Here is a 21,034-nt window from a genome sequence, read left to right as displayed (position 1 = left end):
GGTAATGCAGGCCGACTTATCAACCGTGCACGCCAGCCTCGTGCAGTTTTTCCATGTTTCGACGCGTGGAATCATCAGTTTCGCGATGGAGAGAAGCTAGAGAAAATATTTGGCCTTCTTAAGAGGATCCGCAAGTTTGTAATCGAACCGTAAAATTGCAAATAGCTATTTCATCGCCTGTAGGATGCTTCCAAGGGGTTTCTCAGCATTTCTTTCTCCTTTTTTCTTGTTTGCATATCAAATGCCGTACCAAAGCCTTCCGCAAAGTTTTTTTCTCCATTAAGGCGATCTCGAAGCTTTGCGGTCGGTAAAGTAGATCGACTTATCGATCGTAAACGCCAGCCTTGTAAAGTTTTTCCAAGTTTCGAAGCTGGAATCTCATCAGTTTTGATATCGAGAACAGCTCGAGAAAATATTTGGCCCCTTAAGAGGATTCGCAAGTTTTTAATCGAGACGCGAAATTGCGAATGGCTACTCCATCGCCTGTAGGATGCTTCGAGGTGCTTTCTTAGCATTAATAGTGGAGTAGCTCTCTCTCGCCAACCGAGAAGATCAATTTAGCGAATATCTCACTGTGGCTGAGCCACTTTAACCACCAACCGAGCCACCGATACCATTCTGGATGGGATCCATCGAATTTTTATCGGTATAGGAAGACTTCAGAAAGCAAAAGGAACGGCATCCCGTGAAAGGAGCTCGACTACTACGTTGAGAGGGATTTGAAAAGGAAAAGTATATAAGATAGTCTCGCTTCTGGTGTTGGCAAGATTGAGATCGAAGAGTGAAATAAAAACCTTCTGGAACAAGAAAGTGAAAGGGAAAAACATGGAAGAAAATAATATAGAAAAAAAGGAGTGACAGAAATTTAAGGCTGTAGAAAAATTTTTCCTTTCTAAAACAAAACAAAAATAATTATTCAAGAATAAGAAACAAAAAGAGAAGTAACTTCTAGATAAAAGGAAGAATATTTTGTATTAAAAAGAAATCTTGAAAGTAGACACAGAGACAGACAGAAAACAGAGACAGAGACAGACTAAGAAAAAAAAATGGAAAAAGAGGAAAATAAGATATCGAAGAGGTAGCAGTCTCCAATATTATCCTTAGCCTACGCTTCCTGCCTGATCCTGGCTCGTCCTGCCACTCCAAGGACGTGACTCGCCTACCCGACGTCCCAACCGCAACGATAAGGGACACCTTGACTCCCCCCCCCCTTCTTCCCACTTCTTCCACACCACGACTTGCTCAACCTCGCCTTCCCAAACCGCAATATCTATGACCATTCTTGCACACCATGCCTTAGCCACGCTATTTCAAACTTTGCCATTTTTACTGCTCAGCCATCGAAATTTATTTTTATGGCCCACCCTGCCGGCGCCACTGCAATTCTGCTTTATTGCGTTATGAATATTGCAGGTGCATCTCGTTGGCTCTTCTATTAGCGGTGAAATTATTGATGCGAGGGAATTTAAGTTTTAGTTGGCGTAGGGAAAACGTGAAACAGGGAGAAATGGAATAAGATGGAGGTATGAAAAAATGGAAATGGGAGGATATATTGTGAGGGGGGGGGGGTGAAGTCGAGGTGAGAATAAAAAAGGCTGAGTTAGCATTGGAAAGGGAGAAGATGGGCGAGGGAGTAGCAGAGGAAGCCGCACCCTGTACGCCAGCATCTTTCTGTTCGTTTCGTTTGGTTTCCCGGCACGGGCCGTACCTAACCTAACAAAGTTATAAATTTCACGAAGCGAAGGCGCTTCTCTCGCGGTTCAACGCACCGTGAGCACATGTGCGGAACCACCCGTGCCGTTAACGAGGGTTGCCTCATGGGGCAAAACGCCCAGAACCCCCATAGCAACCCATAGGGACCGTGCATAACTTTCCACCCAGCTCCTAGATCCTCTTAATAATACTCACCTAACATTTTAACCACTTGTCCCATCTCATTTAAGATTTTCCTTAACTTTCCTCTTATACGTGTTATTATACAGGGTGCTTCGCTTAATTCGCCCCAGAGGGTGGACGTAAAAATTCATTATCTTCCTGAATAAAAGAGGTATCAATTTTTTTCATAACACCTTTCTGAAAGTAATCTCTATTTGGATTTAAAGAGGTCTTGTGTAAAAATTGATGTCTTTTGAGTTACAAAGACAAATTATTTTTTTTTATACGTTCTAGAAAGAATTAAGTGAGATATTTTTATAATTTTTATTTTTAATTAAGCTACTTCGTCCACTCTTGAATATTGTGCCACGTTTTATTTCATTTTTACACTTTAAATAATTATGAATCACAGGTTTACTAACTTTTAAAGGGTTGTTTATTTGAACTATCAAAAGAGGTATTAAAAATTAATTAAAAAATCAAAATAAATCCCAGATATGACTATATTCAAAGATATTTTTTGTTATACTGTCTATTTTTAACTTTCTCAGCCTTGTAAAAGTTGATAATTAATATTTTTATTATATTTTCAACAATTTTCTCCTTTTATCTATTCCTACCTGTTATCAATTCTAGTTTAACCTCAAGCATGATCGATTTACATAGAATTTCTTAAAATTGTAGAGTTATTCAGTTAATTAATAAGCAATAATATTCATGATAGAATAATTAGATGGTAAAAATAAAGAGCGCGAGGGTAAAGCCACTTAATGATTCAATTAAACTTTGCCGGTATTTCTTCATCAGACACTTGTATTTAATTCACTCGCCTAACAAGGCTTCTTTATCCTCGGGGACTGAACTTTGCCAACTTTCACGGTGCTCGTTTCTTTTTCCCCGCAAACTACAGTCGGTGTAACCTGGACCAACAAACTTTTCCAGCTTTGCATATTTGCGCCCCCCCACCCCACCACCTTTCTTCCTGCCAATCGCTAATTCCTCGTTCCTGCGTTTCTTTCTCCTGTCCAAAACACAATATCTCTGTTTTTGCTTGGCAAATAGTAAACGATACAAACGAACCGACTCAACGACTGAGAGAATCCTCATGATTACCGAGCAGTAACGTGGTGAACGAAAGTGTATATATGTATGTGAAAAAAAACAAGCTTGAACCATTTAGCAAGATAAACAAATTTGCTCTTTACAGATTTGCTTAAATATTCCAAGTAATCAAGAGATCACTGGCAAGGTTATCGTTTGCTATAATTTTTCCATGCTTGATAAAAAAAAACAAATAAATAAAATAAGAAAATTAAAACAAACGCGGAAACGTAAATTTCCTACAATTCAGCATTTCATGGAAAATCTTTTCAGTGGAATTTTCAACGTAAGGAATCTCAGAAACTGGAAGGAATTTTTAGGACGATATAAATAACCAAAATGCTTAAAATTTTCTTCTCGAAGACTTTTAAAATCGATGGAATATTTCAGGAAAATGGAAGCTTTGCAGAATTCATCGAATGGAATTAAAATTTTCGATAACGTTTGTATAGCTTTGGTTCTTATATTTGGTGGTTGCAGAGGAGGGGGGAGGGGGTAGGAGAGATTTAGGAAGACGTTTCCTAACGTACGACTGGGAGAACAATGGGCAACATGGCGAAAAATAGCGATAAATCCTTGGTACGGGGGGGCGTGAGAGAGCTTTTGCTTTTGGCTGCCCTCACGTGGAATCCTGGAAAGCTCCCGGATAAATCACCGGAAGCTCCGCGTGACCCACCCATGCGGTAGATCATCGAAACTATCAGCGGGAATAGTCCTGGGGTGGAAAGTTGCGCTTCCTTTAAAAATCAGACCCCCCCATCCTCTTCTGTCGACTTCCTACAACTATTTTCCATTTTCCATCATGAGTCATGTTCCCTGTGAGTTATGTGTTTTTTTTAGAACAATAATAATAATTTTGTTTTGAAAAATAATATTAACAATATGGAGTATAAAATTAGAAACGAAGGAAAATGGAGGTTTCCAGAGTCCTGTGAGAGTTTGGAATGGAGGAAAATGGGAAATTGCACACACAAGGTAAGGCTAGTTTAAGTGTAATTAGTGAAAATCCTGTATGTCTCTGGTTGGCGATCGCGCGTGTCTTTGGGAAAATTTAGTCGTTTGCATTATTAGGAGTAAGTGGGAGAACGAAGGAGAGAAAAGCAGTGGTTATCGAACACTGAAATTGAACAATTAACAAGAATTGATGAAACAATATTTTATATAAAAATAATATTAATAATATCGAGTATAAAATTAAGAAACATGGAAAAACGAGCAAAATCGTGCGAGGGATTGTAATGGAGGAGAATAGGAAATTGCAAGATAGCGATGGTTTAAGTGTAATTAATGAAAATCCTGTGTCTCTCTCTCTGTTTGGCGATAGCACATGTGTCTTTGGGAAAATTTAGTCGAGTGCATTACGGGGAATAGGGAGGAGAGCGATGAAGAGAAAATCAGTGGATATCGAGAATTTGAATGGAGCATTTAAGAGAAATTGATGATAAAAAAATTTTACATAATAATAATAATATTAGGAATATCAAGCGCAAAAATTGAAAATTAAGGAAAATGGAAAACTTTGCACATTCGTGTGAGAGATTGGAGTAGGGGAGAATAGGAAACTGTGCAAAGTAGCGATGGTTTAGGTGTAATTAATGAAAATCCTGTGTCTCTGGTTGGCGAACTCGCGTGTCCTTGGGAAAATTCAGTCTGGTGCGTTATTTAGGATGGGGGAGGGAGGGGCAGAGGGGGGGGGGGGAGCAGTAGGTGCAGGATAGCACGAATGGAAATGGGACAATTAACGAGGCACGACGATCCCTAATTTCGTAGTCGGTAGGAGAGCGTCTCGACGCCCATGGCAAAGCCCGGATTAAGCCTTGGCGTCTCCTCACTCCTGAGAGCAATGGTAGACGCCGACACCGACGCCGACGCCGTCGAAAACGCCAGGATATGTCACAACTACGTGCATGTTTCTCGCCCAGACCATTTGTTCGTATGACAAATCGTGTCATGGAAAATTAACATTATTTGGAGTATTTTACTATCGACTTCCGGTTTATTATTAGATAAGGGAGGGGGGATATAAATAAATATTTATTTATATGGAGAAAAATTGTTCGGTCTCAGAAAAAATTATTTTTTAGTTTTTGACAACATTTAGACACAAGGTAAGAAGAGATTTTTGCTGGCGGAAGTGGAGAAGGGGGGGGGTGGATGATTTTTCGTTAATAAGTGTCGAGAGGCGAAATATTCGGTTGAACGTGAAGAGGATGATTGAGAGTGACTAGAGAGAGAGAGAGAGAGTGTGAGGGGTACACCTAGCCGGAAATTAAATGAAGCCTTAGGTAGCTGGGTGGTCCGTAGTTGGAATGAATGAAGGCAGAGGCGAGAGGGTGGGGGAGGCTGAGAAGGGAAACAAGGGCAAAAATATATAAGGCGAGTGAAAGGGTTGGGTAGCGACAAACGGAAAAAAATAGAGAAGTATAGTGAATGGAAGGATTAAAATAGAGACGCAGGGGAGGAGGAGGCGTAGGATAGAGGAAGTACGAAGAAAAAATAGAAAAGAAAGGAAAGAAATGAAATGTACGAATGTAGATGGAAATAGAATAGGAGGAGCCGAAAGGAAGAAAAATGGAGAAGATATCATCTGAAGAAGTGGCTGACTAAACGCCCACCAAATTACAGTAAAATTAAGCTGTACTTTTTCTCTCTCTCTTTCTCTCTTTGCCACCCCTCCCCCTCCACTCTCTCTTGAATTTTTTTTCATCTCTCGAAACTCTTTTTCGTTTCAAAGAAAATCTTTCCCTCCTCCTGCTACTTGAAGAAATACAGGCAAACTGTAAAATTTTTGCAAAATTAAATTTCAAAAGATTGAAGTTACAGAGAAGACTGAAAATTGTGAAACTGGAAAAAATAAACAAGAAATGGGCAATTTTTTATTGGCTGTCTCTGAGAGGCATTATATTGACGGGGATGATAAAGATTGAATTTTTTCCACCGAGCGAGGAGCAAGAATCTTTTATTAGACTTTAGTGGGGAAGAGAGGAAAAAGGGGGAGGGATCAAGGAGCAGCAAGAAAAAGAGAGGGGAGGGGGGATACAGAGAAAGAAATTGAGGGAGAAAGAGAGAGATAAAGAGTTCAACACGATATTATCTCTCACGCTTGAATTTAACGAGCATCTCTGGCATACGTCCGACACGGAACGTTTATTTTCACGCCAAGAAAATGAACTCGCGGGATAAAATGAGTCGGTGCCGCTACTATCTTCTCTCTCTCTCGCTCCAATTTACTCACACATCCTCTCATTATCCTCCCCCACCTCACTCGTATTTATTTATCCTAAATTCCCATTCTCTATTTAATTTTTTTTTCCAACTCCTTCTTTTCTTTCTTATTTATTGTGCTTTTGCTTCCTGCCCCCCCCCCCTATTCACCCATCCATCTCACTTGTCCAAGCTCCTAATTCAAACAAATACAGACCGACATTGTGTTTTTCTGCCCAGACTAGAGGGTATAAACATGACTGGGATGCTAATTTTTCCCCCAATTTTTTATCCCCCCCCCCCGCTCTCCCTATATCTCTCTCACTTTTTCTCTCATCTTGGCTATTTTTCTTCCGCAAAACTCTGCTTCGTTTAAACGTTGCCCTTTTCTTCCTACGCAAGCAAAACAAATCTCCCACCACAGCTTCTCTCTTTTTTCGCTCTCCTCTTCCCCATCAGGTGTCACGTGTGATTATATTATATATTTTCGCGTCTGCCTCCCACAGGGATTTTCCCCTTTTCCCCTACGTTTATCGTCCCACTCCTTTTTCACTCTTTATGTTTATTATCCAGGTGTCCACTAATCGGACGTCGTCTTAGTTAATTCGCCTCGTTCTTTCCAAGTTAAAATTTTTAAATCTTATATAACGAGAACTTTAAAAGATTCGGCGATAATTCCCCAAGTGCTCTGGGGGGAAGGTAGACAGTTTTCCAGTAGCTAATAAAGGTCCTTGGGAGCGAAAGTTTTCCTCGCGACGAAAAGTGTAATGAGGGTGCGGCTGGTCCCGAAAAGTGGGAATTGCGATTTATTCTGAAGGGGAAGGGGGGGCTACTAGGAAGAGGAAGAAAAGGGAAAACGCGCAGGGAAAAAAGGTGGGGGAACCGAGGGGGAAAATAAAAGGGAAAAATATAAAAAATAAGGAAAATACGATAGAAAATCTTAAACGCCTCCGTGGAAAAGCCAAGAAGAAGAAGAAGAAGCCGAGCATTTTCAACTAAACTCGTAGGGCGTTTCTTGGAGTGGAACTTTTCCTCTATCCTCGGAAAACTCGCTTCCTAAATCGGCCAAGTTCAGACTTACCCTGAATAGCAGTCCTTCCGAATGCCCGGCAACTTCTAATTCCTCCTTCCCCTTCCCCCTGCAACTACCACGTTCTTACCCAACAAATTAAACCTCTATTAAAGACCCTTTACCTCCCCCCCCCCCCCTCCGCACTCTCCAGCCCACCAACTACTTCTTCTTTTTCCTACCACAGACAATCATCTCGCACAAAACACCTCTCCTACGAGTCTCCCCTTCTTATTTTCCACAAATTTTCACTCAACTTTCCAATTGCACCAAGTTTCTTTTCAACAAATTTTCCGCCCATCCAGCGAGCTTCTGTATTGTTTCACAAAACAAAAATTTCCACGGAAAAATCAACGTCCTCCTGCACACTTATTCGGATAATGTAATTAATCGTCGATTAAAAATCGACTGAATAAATCTAACTCGAGGTCCAAGTGTATGCAAGGTGTAACGAAACATTTTGTTACACCCTGTATTATCCTTTCCACTTTTCATTCTAGAATTGCTTTCTTTTCGAAACGCTTCATCGACCTTCCTACTCCCCACACTTTCCCGTTATTACTTAATATCTACTCTCGACGTTTATAAGCCACATCTCGTAAAACTTTCACCCACTTTATCTTCACGATTCTTCGGATACTGTAAATAATGATCGATGAAAAACCGACTAAACAGATCCAACTTGAGATCCAAGCATATATTATCCTTTCCTCGTTTCATTCCGCATCGATTCTTCCTCGAAACGTCTCGTCAGCTCGGTTATTGTCCAGTTTTCTCGTTTTCGTTGATATTTCCCGCACTTTCATTTTGTTTCTTCGTCCAAGGACGTCGTAAAACTTGTCGGGGGTGGATTGATAACGAATCGCCGCGGTTTCCTGCATTTTTTATTCGCGGAGCGCGCGTTTTACCAGCGTTCCATTTGCATAAATGAAACTAAAAGGGGAACAAGGGTGAAGGGAGAGTGGTATGGGGGGGGGGGGGGGGGGTGAAAGAAGAAAAGAGATCCGTCCGAAGGAGCGTCGACGACGCCGACGAATGAAAATTCCAGTCCTAATAAAGTTCGTCCACGTAATCAGCTGCCAGCCACTTGCTTATTCCCCCTCCCCCCTCCCCTAACCCATCAACCACCCTTTTATCTATTTCCATAGAGGAGTCGCGCGTCGAAACACTTGAAATTTTCATCTTATCGTATAACGAAGCAGGACAATAAAAGGGGCAAAGGAATAACAGTTTTACGACCGGAACAATATTATTCTTTAATATTTTTATACCTTGACGGAATAATTCCTATCTTGCTTTGCCGTGTATGATAAACACAGCGAGGAGGGGGGTGAAAAGAGAAATAATTAAAGAGACAGAAAATTATATAGTGGCGTAAAAATAAATAGACAGGGAAAACTAGAAAGTGAGATAGAGAGTCGGGGATAAGATAAAAAGATAAAAGAGCAAAGGGAAAAGAACTGAAAATTCACGAACTCGGATAAAAAGCAATATGGCGGCATAATCGGGTGGCCGTAGGGATTTTTAGTCGGCGAGACTCAAAGTTTGCTCGGACTTTGTCGGCGAGAACGTTGAATTAACATATCGCTCGACGATCGCGATAAAAAAAGCCGAGAGAAAGAGGGAGAGGGGGGAGTGGCGTAGGTGCTTACCGTGCTTACCGCCACTAGGAGTAATCAAAAAACGGAGCTAAAAGCGGAACTGAATTACTCCGGTTCTGATAAATCCACCAGCTGCCCCTGACAGCGATGAATTATTTTGTTTTCTCGCCATTTTATCCCAAAAATATACCTGATATCTGACGTTCCAGCTGATCCAATGAAACCTGATGAAAAGTGATTAAAATGGCTGAAACAAGGAGAATTTTTTAGAGGTTATCTAGAAAGAGGAAAAGCGTGAAGGATTTATTTTGGAATTAATTGGATCGTTCGAGGAAAATTGTTGTTTTTTATTCGTAATTTGCAACTTTGCAGCGGAAGAGTTTACACGTTTGTGGGAGAAATTAACGATCGAGTCGGATTATCGACCGAGCAAGTATTAAGGCTATCCTTGATAATCGCCAAGATCAATTTGGTTAACTGGAAAATGCCGACGAGCTACTGGTTCCTTTTCCTTGGTTGTTTTCCCTCGGAGTAAATGCAATTTCGATGCTGTTAAAAGAACACCTGATGAAAACTGATTAAAATGGCTGTACTCAATGGGAATTTCATAGACATAACCTAAAAACAGGCATTTTAGGGATTTATTTTGAAAGCGATTGGATCGTTTCAGGAAAATTCTTATTTTTTATTTGCATCCTGGAATTTTTATGCGGAAGAATTTACAGGTTTATAGGGAAATTACCGATCGAGTTGGATTATCGACCGAGCAAGCATTAACGTTATCCATGACGATCGCCAAGATCAATTTGGTTGACTGGAAAATGTCGACGAGTCATTGGTTCTTTTTCCTCGGTCGTTTTCAGCCGGAGCAAATGCAATTTCGATGCTGTTAAAAGAATAATCAGCTGCTCCGAGCAGTAAAGCGTCGCGTTAACTGTTACGAGGCAGCCTATAGATGTGATCGTTTGCCCATTTCCGTTTGTGTGCGTGTGTGTGTCGGTCGGAGGACGCGTGATAGGTCGACAGCTAGAGGAACGTTTCGGCAATGCGGCGAAAGGAAAAACTGTGGAAAACCCATATCCATTATATAAACTTGCTAAACGCCGTTTGCTTAACGAGCTTCTAGCCAGCCCCCATTTCCTCCTTCTCCCTCAGCTTCCAATCCTCTTCTGTCAGGACTCGCCTCGTCCCAATCGTCCACGTTTCAAATTTTCCCCACGTAAAAACTAAAAACTCCTAAACTTTAAAGTCCCAAGCACGAAACTTTAGGAAAAAACCAACATTTACCGACCGAGCAGCTTCGAGATGGCCTTAATGATGAAAATTTCGGCATATCTCGCATTCCAGGGCAGAGATCGCTTGAGAAAAGTATTCTTGGGCGGTTTTTTCATGCAGCTGGTGAATTGGAAAGAGCTTAGGACGGTTTTACCGGCCGAGCAGCTGAGACATAGCCTTAAGGGTAAAAAATCAGTAGGCAAGAGGAGTTTTTGAGTGGAGCAGAGACGTCTAAAATGGTGTAGAATGTTCCTGGCAAAGGTGCAGCGCGTTTCTTGCGAGTTAATAAGAAGCTTTCTTCGAAAATGAGCAAAAGTGAAACGCGATCCCCGTTGAAGGGTTCTTTCGCTGGCAGACCTCTCGAGAATGTTCCTTCAAAGGGAAGCTAGCAGGGAGCCAAATAGCAAAGACACGCGCAAAGTAAACTGTTTCTTTAGCTTCTTCCTACCCCCTAGCCCTGTTTCCACCCCTCCCCCCTAGAGCTGTTCCACTGGCCAGCAATCACACTCCAGAACTCGATGATTAATTAATTACCCAGCGAATGGGAGAGCAACCTACGCTAACTTTTCAATTCTAACCCCACAGAGTGCTTCGTAATTCTCCAGCACGCGTGTACAGTTAATTTACAATTTACCACTCTGTTTACTCGATTCACTCCCAATTTTACTCCCATCAACGTCACTGCACAATTCCATCAATTTTTATATCCAAAAATTATCTTCAAATTCCTAATCAGCAATATCACCTTTTTGTTTAAATCATTATAAAAAACCAAATAATAATACAAAATTTTTATTTTTACTTCTATACAATAAGGATAAGAGAAATAATTTAATTGGGAGAACGTGATTCGGTGGTACGAAATGAATGGGACCATTGAAAAAAGGAATTCGTATACTGGATTAGGTGAATGGACCCGTTGAGAGTCGCGGTGCATTAAATTAAACAAATAGTTCCATTGAAAAAGTTGTGTGTGATATTTAACGAATAAACTGTAGAGGAGGGGATAGAGAGACACAGATACACAGAGGAAAAGGGAAGAGGGTTAAACTGGAAAAATTTTTAGCCAATCAAATTCTCCACGAATATTTTTTTCTTCACCTGCAGTTGGCTTTCATCGTTGGTATTGCCATTCTTTTCAGGGTCTCTTGGAATTTTTGGCATATCGTGGATGAAGAGCGATTCGTCCCTTCCATCCCTTGCCCCTTCCCCTACATATTCCACCCCCCTCCTCACCCTCTTTATCTCACTCCCCTCCCATCTCCCTTCAGCGTACCTCTCCCCCATCCGACTGGCTAAAACCGAAAGGGAAACGTGGAGAATTTCATTCGTGATTCCTGTCGATGGGACATACTCGACCTGTCGATTCAAGACTCGAATTTCTAGGGAGATCAATGGCTTTGATCTGATGGAGGCCATTCGTTATATTTGCCAGAGACCATTTACCAGAAAAACATCCAGCTTTTCCATGTTACCCTATAAATGAACTCTCGTTTTTCACCTATACAACATGAAAACGTATACACTCACCACGGACGTTATCAATCCTCTCGCGATGAATTTTCCAATCGACGAGTTGAAATTATTGTTTATGCCGTTTACTCCATTTTTTTTAATTAATTACTACGATTTTTCTATCAAAAAAAAAACTCCACCAATATTTCTACACTATTAGAAATTCATTTGATCTTTCCCATTGGCATTTTGCACGACGAATAAAAATGCCAATAGGTCCAGTGAGTAATTTTCAAATTGACAAACAGGAAATGATAATTATAATTGTGAATGTGTCAGGAGTTAGAAGGAGTTAATGATGGCAGTGCAATAAATGTATGGAGGAGAGTGGTGGGTTGGGTGGAGCATACATGGTTAGCAACACAACTGAATATTGGCGAGTGGCAGCTTAGCTGGTGCTCGGCCAAACGTGGAAGCCTGCCACTTGACGCACGACCGTAAAAGCTTTTGCAGACAGTGTCAGGGAGGTCAACTGAAATCTCGCTGGAGAGATTGAAATCGTGTGTATACGTGTATGCATGAGAGAATGAGAGGGAATACAGGGGGGGGGGGGGGTGAGAGAGAGAAAGAGAGGGCAAAAAACAAGAACCAGAGAGAGAGAGAGAGAGAGAGAGAAAAATTAAGAGAGAGAGATAAAACGGTACTGTATTAAAGCGCAGCTGAATCTGAACATGTGTGTATACATCCCTTCCCCCTCCCTTCCCCCCGTCCCTTTTTTTCTCCATTCCTCCCAACGTCACTTTAAATATGTCCAACGATGATGGATGAATGGACGGATGCTTGGCTGCTATGGAAAAGTGCACAATCGATCTTGGAAACGTCCAAAGTTTTATACAAAAAAAAGATCAACGATGAATTGCCAACAATTTCTTAAAATAATAATAATAATACCGAGCCATACGCACGCTTCGCGAATAACGATGAAGGAATAATTCTGAATAAATGATACATCTTTCATGTGGGAAATATATAAAACGATAGAAAGTCTACGAGAAATTTTGGTGATTCGTCGATTTTTTTTTAGTACAGTGATGTTTGTTTCGTGAATTTGGTATTAGAGTGGGGGGAGGGGGGATTTTAGTTTTCTCCATTGTAAGGGTGGATGGTCGAAGCAGTTACGTCACTGGTAGAATTCGCTCAGAAGGGGAATATTTGTTGCTAACAACTTTTAATGTTATCGAGCAGTTTCGAGTGGATTCGAGTGCTTCGACGTTTAACCCCCCCCCCCCCCCTCCTATCCTAGCGTATTTATTACCTCTCACTGATATTCCTGGAAATCCCCAGCACTGGAAAGCTGCGCGACGAATTAATTTCGTTTTCATCGTTTCGATGGGGAAAAAGGGAATGAACGGAGGAAAAAAACAGCCGGGCTTAAAACAAATCGATATTGAATGACCGGGGGAGAAAAAATGGTGTTACAATCACTGCTATTTATATGAAAGCAGCCACTCTCAGCTTTCCGACAATCGCGACTTTTTTATATGCACGTTACAATATATATGTATATTACAAATGTACATGCAACTATATCCCACCGATCCTGAACCTACGATATTTTTTGCAATCGCAATTCTTTTAATTCCGTTTGACTAACGAGAAAATAGTAATTCTTATATAACAATAACAAGAATACGAGCCTGGTAATTTTTAATAAAAAAAGAATCGATAGTTTTATTATATTTATATAGTTTGAGTTAAGTTTGGTTTTGTTGTTGTTGACTTTATTCAAATTTTGTTGTTGATTTTGTTGCTTCCCCACTTTGCATATACATGAGAAGGTTAGAATTTTTATTCCTGAGAATCGTTCAGAGAGTTTAGCAATAAAAACGTGACTTTTAGATGAGATGAGAAGATTTGTGGCAGAGGTGAGTTTTTAGCTTCAGCTGTACAACTAAAACTGGTGTGGAGAGTATCGTTTGGCGGGAAGGCGATCTTAGCGAGATAAGAAAGCAGCTGGCTCCCTCATAGTGCAACAACTGATTCCAGCTTAGATAACTTTCTTTCCGTTTCATCCTTGCAACTTCCGGTTTCTCTTCTTCCTCAACTTCTACCTTCTCTCCTCTTTTCAACTCCCCTTTTCGCACTCAATGCTACTTAGCGACACTCGCTCTATTCGTTAATCCTTCACGCTTTATTATTAACATTTACTTTCACAAAACTTTCACTGAATCAACTCTATCGTTTATATCGACACTCACTTGTCATTTTAAGACAGTATTTTTTTATGGAAAAGGAATGGTAAAGCTAGACAATTTTTGGAATTTATATAGAAATCTAGGTTTTGTTTTTATTTACAGATTTTATTGTAGTTTCTAGAGAGTCTTTTCAGAATAGTTTATGGTGCCACGAGAATAAAATTTTCTAGCTTGACATCTCCAGTGGTTTTACCAGTTTTGTATTGTTTCCAGGAAAAGCCTTCCGGTGCAGTTTTCCAAGTGGTCTATATTTGCATTTATGGGAATCAAGTGAGGAATCTTGTAAAATAGGTGGATTTGAATTTGTGAGTATAAGGTTAGGCTAGGTTTTTATTCCATGGCCAGGGTCATTGGTAGTTCGTGGTGTAATATATGGAATAGGATTATTACATTTTTATAATGTCTTATTTTTATTAGTGATTTGCAAAGAAAAATTAATTTTTTAAATGATCAAACTTTGCATTTGTTGTGATTAAATGACGATTTTTTCAATATATATGAATCTGGGTTTTTTAATCGAAGGTCAGGCTAGGTTATTTTCTCATGACCAGGATTATTAGTGGTTGAAAAGAAATAATTTAAATAAAATTGTTTAGTTTGATCTCTCTCTCTCTCTCTCTTAGAGATTTGGTTTATTAATTCATTAAACATCTAAAATTTGCATATTTTACAATCAAAGGACAAATGTTGAAAAATGTAGAAATCCGGATTTGGCAATCGAAGGTCAGGCTAGGTTTTTATTTCATGGCCAGGGTCGTTGGTGGTTGGTGAAGAAATATACGAAATAGAATAGTCTAGCTTTGCCAGAGGTTTTTCCCATGGCCAACTCAATATACTATATAAGCCAGGGTACATGTATATCTTATCCAATCCTATCCTGTCTTGATCCAATTCCGATCCTATCCCGCGCATTTTCTTCCTCCGGGCTGTTTTTCCCAGTCCTTCAACCCCTTTCAACCCCTGCCAACCCCTAAAATCACTCCGAATCCACTTTCTCTCACCTTCCCTTATTTATACTCCCTGCACTGCTAACGCACAGTACCAAAACTCCTAAAATCAAAGAAACTTCTCCACAAATTTATCCCCATTCAACGATAATTTTATTTCATTGTTGTGTCTTTTTCTACAAACAATAGAAATATCTTCTCAGAATTCCATAAAACCATGTTGAACTTCTTTACAAATCCCTTCTCGATATCCATTTATTTATCTCTTTAGCTATAATGTAATATTACAATACTTGGAACAATTTATTTAATATTACCTATTAAAATTTTATAAAAACATATTTGTCATCAAATTCATCCAGCGTCGAGTGAAAATTATTATTATTTTCTGAAATACAACAAAAATCATTAATGGATTTTTCAAAAACGATTCCACAAATTATTTCAGTATCCTGCACATATGTAAACATAGATTTATTTATCTAAAACCTATCTTATATTTATCGATGCATCTGGAATATAACTGCTGGCAGTTTGAAAAGGATAGAAAGAGGGGGTGGAGGATAGAAGATAAGTGGATGGGACGAGGTAGTCGATACACCTGGCAGACATGACAAATTTGCTTTCTTAGTAGGAATATTTGGAAAAGCAACGTTGCATCAATGACAAAAAAAAATCACTTCGAGAGCGATTTCCCCCTCCACAATTCCTCCCACCCTAAAAAGGGTCGAAGGCTGAAAGATTCCTCATCCCCTCTACCCCTTTCGGGACAGGGCCTCGCAAAGATTCCTCGATTTGGCGAATCGTTAATTAATCTTCCGTCTATTAATTAATCCCGATGTTGTCCAAGTGAATTGCGAGAGGAAGAGGAGTGGGGGGTTAGGCTTAAGGGGATTTCACCGAACGTTCATTTGTAGCTTCTCGAATCCGCTGAATCGGGTGGAATCTCCTCGAGACTCGTGAGATCAGAATCTTTTGAGAATTATGAAGGTAATGCCCCCCCCCCCCCCCAAGAATGCGTCGGACTCCGGAGATTAATTCGGTAGATCCCCGGAACGTCCTCGGGAGCTTCTGGGTCATTTTGAAAAATGGCGCGAAATTTGATTTTAACGAGTAAGCAGATATATAAGGGAAAATAAGAATTCGCTGTTGGACGAGGAGATGCGGATGTATAGGGAGCACGAGTGGAAGGGGTGGTAAGGGTGGGGGTTGGGGTGGAAGAGGGTGCAGCAGTACCTATAACTCGATCGGCGTCCATCGGGGAATAAACTAATTTTAGTGCGCGCTTTGTTCCTCGGCCAGCGAGGCGTCACAGGGACAAAACCATGGATAATGCCGTGGAAATCTATCAGCGGGATTCCCCGTCTTTGGTAATCCTGTCGAAAATCCGATGGCCGATTGGCTTTCCCATCTCGTACCTCTACTTTCTTCCCTTCCAATCAATGCAGCCAGTCCTATGCACTTTTCCCATTAATTATATATACGTGGGTAAAAAACGATAGGGGCGTAACCTGGGATAAGGACGAATGACGTAATGAAAATAAGGGGGGTGGGGAGGGGGGTAAATAGATATTGCTATAGGTGAATGGAGGAAGAAACCAAAAAAGAACGTGGAGGGATTATTAGAAATTGTGGGGGAGGGGTGGATATATGTGCTATATATGTAAATTAGAGGCTGAGTCTACTATGTATTCTAGAATATTCCCTTGAATGATTGTTAAGAAAAAAGAGTATAGAAAAAAGAAATTGATCAAAATAAAAGTGTAGGAGGGGGGCAGGAGAGAGTGAGAATTCGAAAAATATTTGAATATAATAATAAATTATTTTTTGTAATCTACAAAAAATATTTAAATAATTGAACGAGCAAAGAGAGATAGAAATAAGTGAAAAGTGAAGAAAAAATAGTGGATGGAGCAATTGGGCCCAGTGAGACGAGGTCGGTGGGTTTGAAGAGAGTTATATAGTGGAGGACAGAATGGAGCCGAGTTGAACGAGCGTCCGCGAATAGTTTAGATCCCAACAGCGCGATAATATTGTGTGTCGAAGTCACTATTTGCCGAGAGTCACGGGACTTCGCACCGTTTTGCCAGTGGAGTTTTCTTACAAATGTAGACGCGTCCCTCGGCCGAGCCAAGTCGACTTATTTCACTCCCACCTGGCTTCTTTGCATTTTTTTGCTTCTCTCTTTCTACATCTTCCTCCACTTTTACTCTTCAAAGACCAGCTCTCGCTCTCGGAGCTATGAATCCCTCTGGCGAGCTCATAGCAAACTCCGATTTACCTTACAAACGCGAATAGCCAAATAGCCTACATTTCACCAACGTTTCACAATCAGAATCACTAAAGTCCTACGACGACCCGCTACAGTCCTCCGCGATTAAAAAATTTTAATTAAAAAGCTCCATAAAAAAAATATGCTTCCATTAATCACCCCATACCTCATTAAAATATAACTAATTTTTAATTAACCGTTCTTCCCCCGTGACGTCACTCGTGCGTTATTCATATATGGCTAATAATAATAATATTAGGAAGGAGGACTTTTGGCGAGGCAATCGTGAATTTGACAGAAACACGAGCTTTCGAGCTTTTTATAGGCGTACAGGGGTTGCAGCTTCGAGATAAAGAAGCGAATATGGTTGGATGTAAAAGTGTTGGTGAAAGGAGTGGAAGCCATCGCGCTAATCTGCCTCTATTTGATTACGGATCATCCCCGTGGTCTGACTCGGCGATCTGGCCTCCTGCGAGCATTCATAGCGTCGAAGTCAACGTCGGCGTCGGCGAGTAGTCGAGAGGATTATGCGAGGGAAAAAAAATCAAGCCGAGGGAGATCGACGCGTATTCAGTCGGGAGAGCCGAATCACTCTGAGAGATTAAGGAAACTGAGTAGTGAAAGGACCATCTACTCCTCGGCCCACGGAAAAACGCCCACTTTCATTTATGCCCCTCCTATTATTTCCCCCACCTCTGTCATAAGTGATCCAACCACCAATCAAACGCCACTTGTACAGGTTGATTAGCAAAAATTTTTTCTGTTATTTTTTATCGAACGGTTATACGTTTGATTGGATATACGCAATTTTTTATACTTGTATTCGAGCTTTTTCAACTAATCATCCAGCTGCAATTATCGGTCTTTACGAAAAAGGGGCGTGGGCCAGGTGAAAATTATTACTTTTTGCTTACAATAATTCCGCGTTTAATTATTTTTCGAAATCTCATGAACACGGCGACGTTGGTAAAGGAGCTTGCATGCTTTGAAGAAAAAAGCTTTGCCGGGGCTTTTCCTTCCACATTTCGCTCATTCTCTTTCTTTCTGGAAAGCTCTCGTTTTCTACCGGTTTTCTTTGAATTTTCTGCCAGCTTGCGACCAAAGACTAATATCGCCAGCGTCCTTTCCTTTTCCCCTCGGAACGCGATGTAATTTAGACGTTTCGCCTCCCTTAATTCGCTTACTGTGGCCAATCGTGCTCCCCGAAATTGCATTCGTATCAACGAAGTTAATACCGTCATTTGTTTTCCAGTAAATTTATCGTTCCTTGTAATTTAGCCCAGGAATTAATTTTACAAAGTAATTTTGACTCTGCAGGTAATTTTCCATTGTCAAATTGCATTCTTTTCATTAACTTAATTTTCGTAGCCACGCCCCCTACAGGTGCTCATTGTTTTGGAGGAAATTCCGAGGTAACTTGCTTCGAAATGATCTTAAGGTATTGAATTTCAATAGGGAAACGTATGAGAAGGGATGTTTTGTTTTATTAATGATCCAAGGAATCTCTGGAACATTGGAGATTTTCAATCGTTATGAAACGCCCTGTACATATAGATCGATATATGTGCGATTGAAATGGGAGAGATGCTGTGTTGAGGATAGTCCCGGAGTGAATGGGTGCTGTCCTTGTTGAAGTCTGCCAGACGAGGTACTAACGATCTGTTTGTTGTCCGATTACCAAAGTTGTTTGACCCCAAACAGGTCAATGAGTTGATTCTCGCCGGATCGACAACTCACTCGACTCGATGTGGTATTAACTATGCAATGCATTGCGAATTTCCTGAATCTCACTAATCCCTTACTACTGGCCCCATCCTCCTCTTCAACCAAACTTATACTTTGTCCCTGATTCCCCCCTCCCTCCTACTTCAAGATTTGCTAACCCATCTAAATAGTTCGGGAATTACCGCAGACCACACACCAGTTGGTTAAGCTTCTTTCAACTCGTACGATGCCTCCAAAAATTGATGCTAATTGAACCAAATAACTATTAGATTGAGATGGATTTTGATCCGATTCAATTTTTAACTTTTTAATGCTTGTAGCAAATAATTATTTTTGTATCAAATAATATTATGATGAATATTGAAGTCGTTAAAAAGTTTCGCCAAGTCTAAATGATATTTCGCGCAAACTATCGGAATTTGTAAATGTTAAAAGTTTAAGGTTCTCTTGCGCCTAAGGGAAAAGCTTATAAAGTATATATATTTGTGGCTCGGAGATCTTTGGAAAGTACAACAGGCGAGTTGACATTTCGTTGGAATAAAAGCGTTTGATCTTTCGCGGTTTCTCGACGCCCGCCCTACTATTGTGAATTTTACGAGTTCTCCAAATGAGGCGAGAGATTATAATAAGAGCCGTATAGCTAAGGCAGGGAGACCCCCATATAGCGTGGTTTAAGTATCAGTGCGCGTGTAATTCAACCGTGGCCTGAGTTAACGATTTTTTTTTCTCTTCCCTTTTTTTATTTCCATTTTAGAATAGGGTACCCTGGGCATACCTGTAACAATTCCAATTCTCCCAGAAGAAAAATGAAGAGGGAAAAAGAAAAATCAGATTTTTTTGTGATTAAAATGCACGATACGAACAAATATAAGGACGACTAAATGTAATAATTAAAAATTGACTGTGTGGAGATTGTGCTGTTCAGGATTAATACTTTTTCGTGATTAAAATGCACGAAAAAAAAATATATATAAAGATAACGATGTGTAATATAAACAATTGTTAAAAACTTGACTGTAGAGACGTGCTGTTGAGGATTAACGAGGGGTGGAAAAACGTGATGGTAAGGCGTTAAAAAGACCTTTCAGGAAGTTTTGAGAGACAGACAAGATGAGGTTGGGGGGTTGATACCACTCCGAGGGGTTGAAACCAGTTGATCGATGCCATCGATATTTGCATAAACGTGCTGGGCAATGTGAAAAAGGTTGGGGTGGACTCGGAAGACCTACGAGAGGAGTGCAAGTCCCTTTTTCATTGCTGAGCGTCAAGCAGCAAGGGATTAAGTGTCTCGATACAATGTGCCAAGAAAAAGAGACACTTACCTTACTCTTATCTCGCTAGGAGCCAGCAAGCACGAGTGAACCTATAAGAGTCTAGCTTACCCTTCATAGATCAAGATAAAACCACAGTGCAAGAAGAGTTGGTTGTTTTGCAAACAAGAAGCTCCTACAAAGACAGCAGCTTCTCCTTTAATCATGAATTGTACGAAATCCTTGCGATATTCCAGTGTGGTTAAATATTGCACTGAAATTATATAATTATAACGAACGACCTCCTGAGTTTGAGTATAAAAACTGCAAAATGTAAGAGAGACGAAGGAAAAAAATGTTTCCTTCATTAAGGGCATCTCGACTTGCTCGGTCGGTAAGAAAAAAATTGCAGATTTAGGTCAAGAGTGCTTACCCGATTCCGGATCAATCGGTGGTTCACTCTAATTGGTCAATTAGCGAGTAATGGGCATGTGCTTAGGTACGCGAGGGCTTAACACTGTCCAGTGGGAAGTACGTGCTGTGTTAAGGCTTCCGGTTTCGGGAGGATTTGGCAAAGTGTTCAGAGTGGAGCCAACAATGGGAAGGTAGATCCGAGGATCCCTAACGTAACAGTGTCGAGCGCCATTGGGATAAATATGTACATATTGAAGGGATTGGAGAATTACCATCGATATTGCTGTTGCGCGAATTCGATTAGTTTATCAGGCCATCAGGGTCCTTAGGGCTGGCTCGAGGCCCTTTGGACTGGCTTACCGATGCCTACTGGAATTAATTAAGGGGAGATCCTGAATGTTGCTACCTTAATCGATGTCACAGCACGATATCACCGGATAGCAATCGAAATTCGCGTTTTCGTATAGATTTATCGTACCCTTAAGACGATATCGGTATTGATATCTCTGTTTTAGTCGAATCAACTTCGTCTTAAGACGATATATACCGAGCTTCACAAATCGATTCGTAGAATAAACAGGAAACAACGTT

General features: G+C 40.5%; 1 protein-coding gene across 1 annotated transcript in view; it reads right to left on the bottom strand.

The window, feature by feature from the left end:
- The window catches only part of Slip1 (SLo interacting protein 1), a 117,004-nt gene that overhangs the window by 31,745 nt on the left and 64,225 nt on the right, over positions 1 to 21,034 (bottom strand). The gene's annotated exons all lie outside the window — the stretch shown is intronic.

The sequence above is a fragment of the Prorops nasuta genome, unplaced genomic scaffold (genome assembly GCF_024137725.1).
Source record: "Prorops nasuta isolate Cenicafe-Biocafe unplaced genomic scaffold, Cenicafe_Pnas_1.2 PNAS00008, whole genome shotgun sequence".
Lineage (NCBI taxonomy): Eukaryota > Metazoa > Arthropoda > Insecta > Hymenoptera > Bethylidae > Prorops > Prorops nasuta.
The sequence above is the reverse complement of the archived record's forward strand: the minus strand, read 5'-3'. Positions and strand labels throughout refer to the sequence as shown.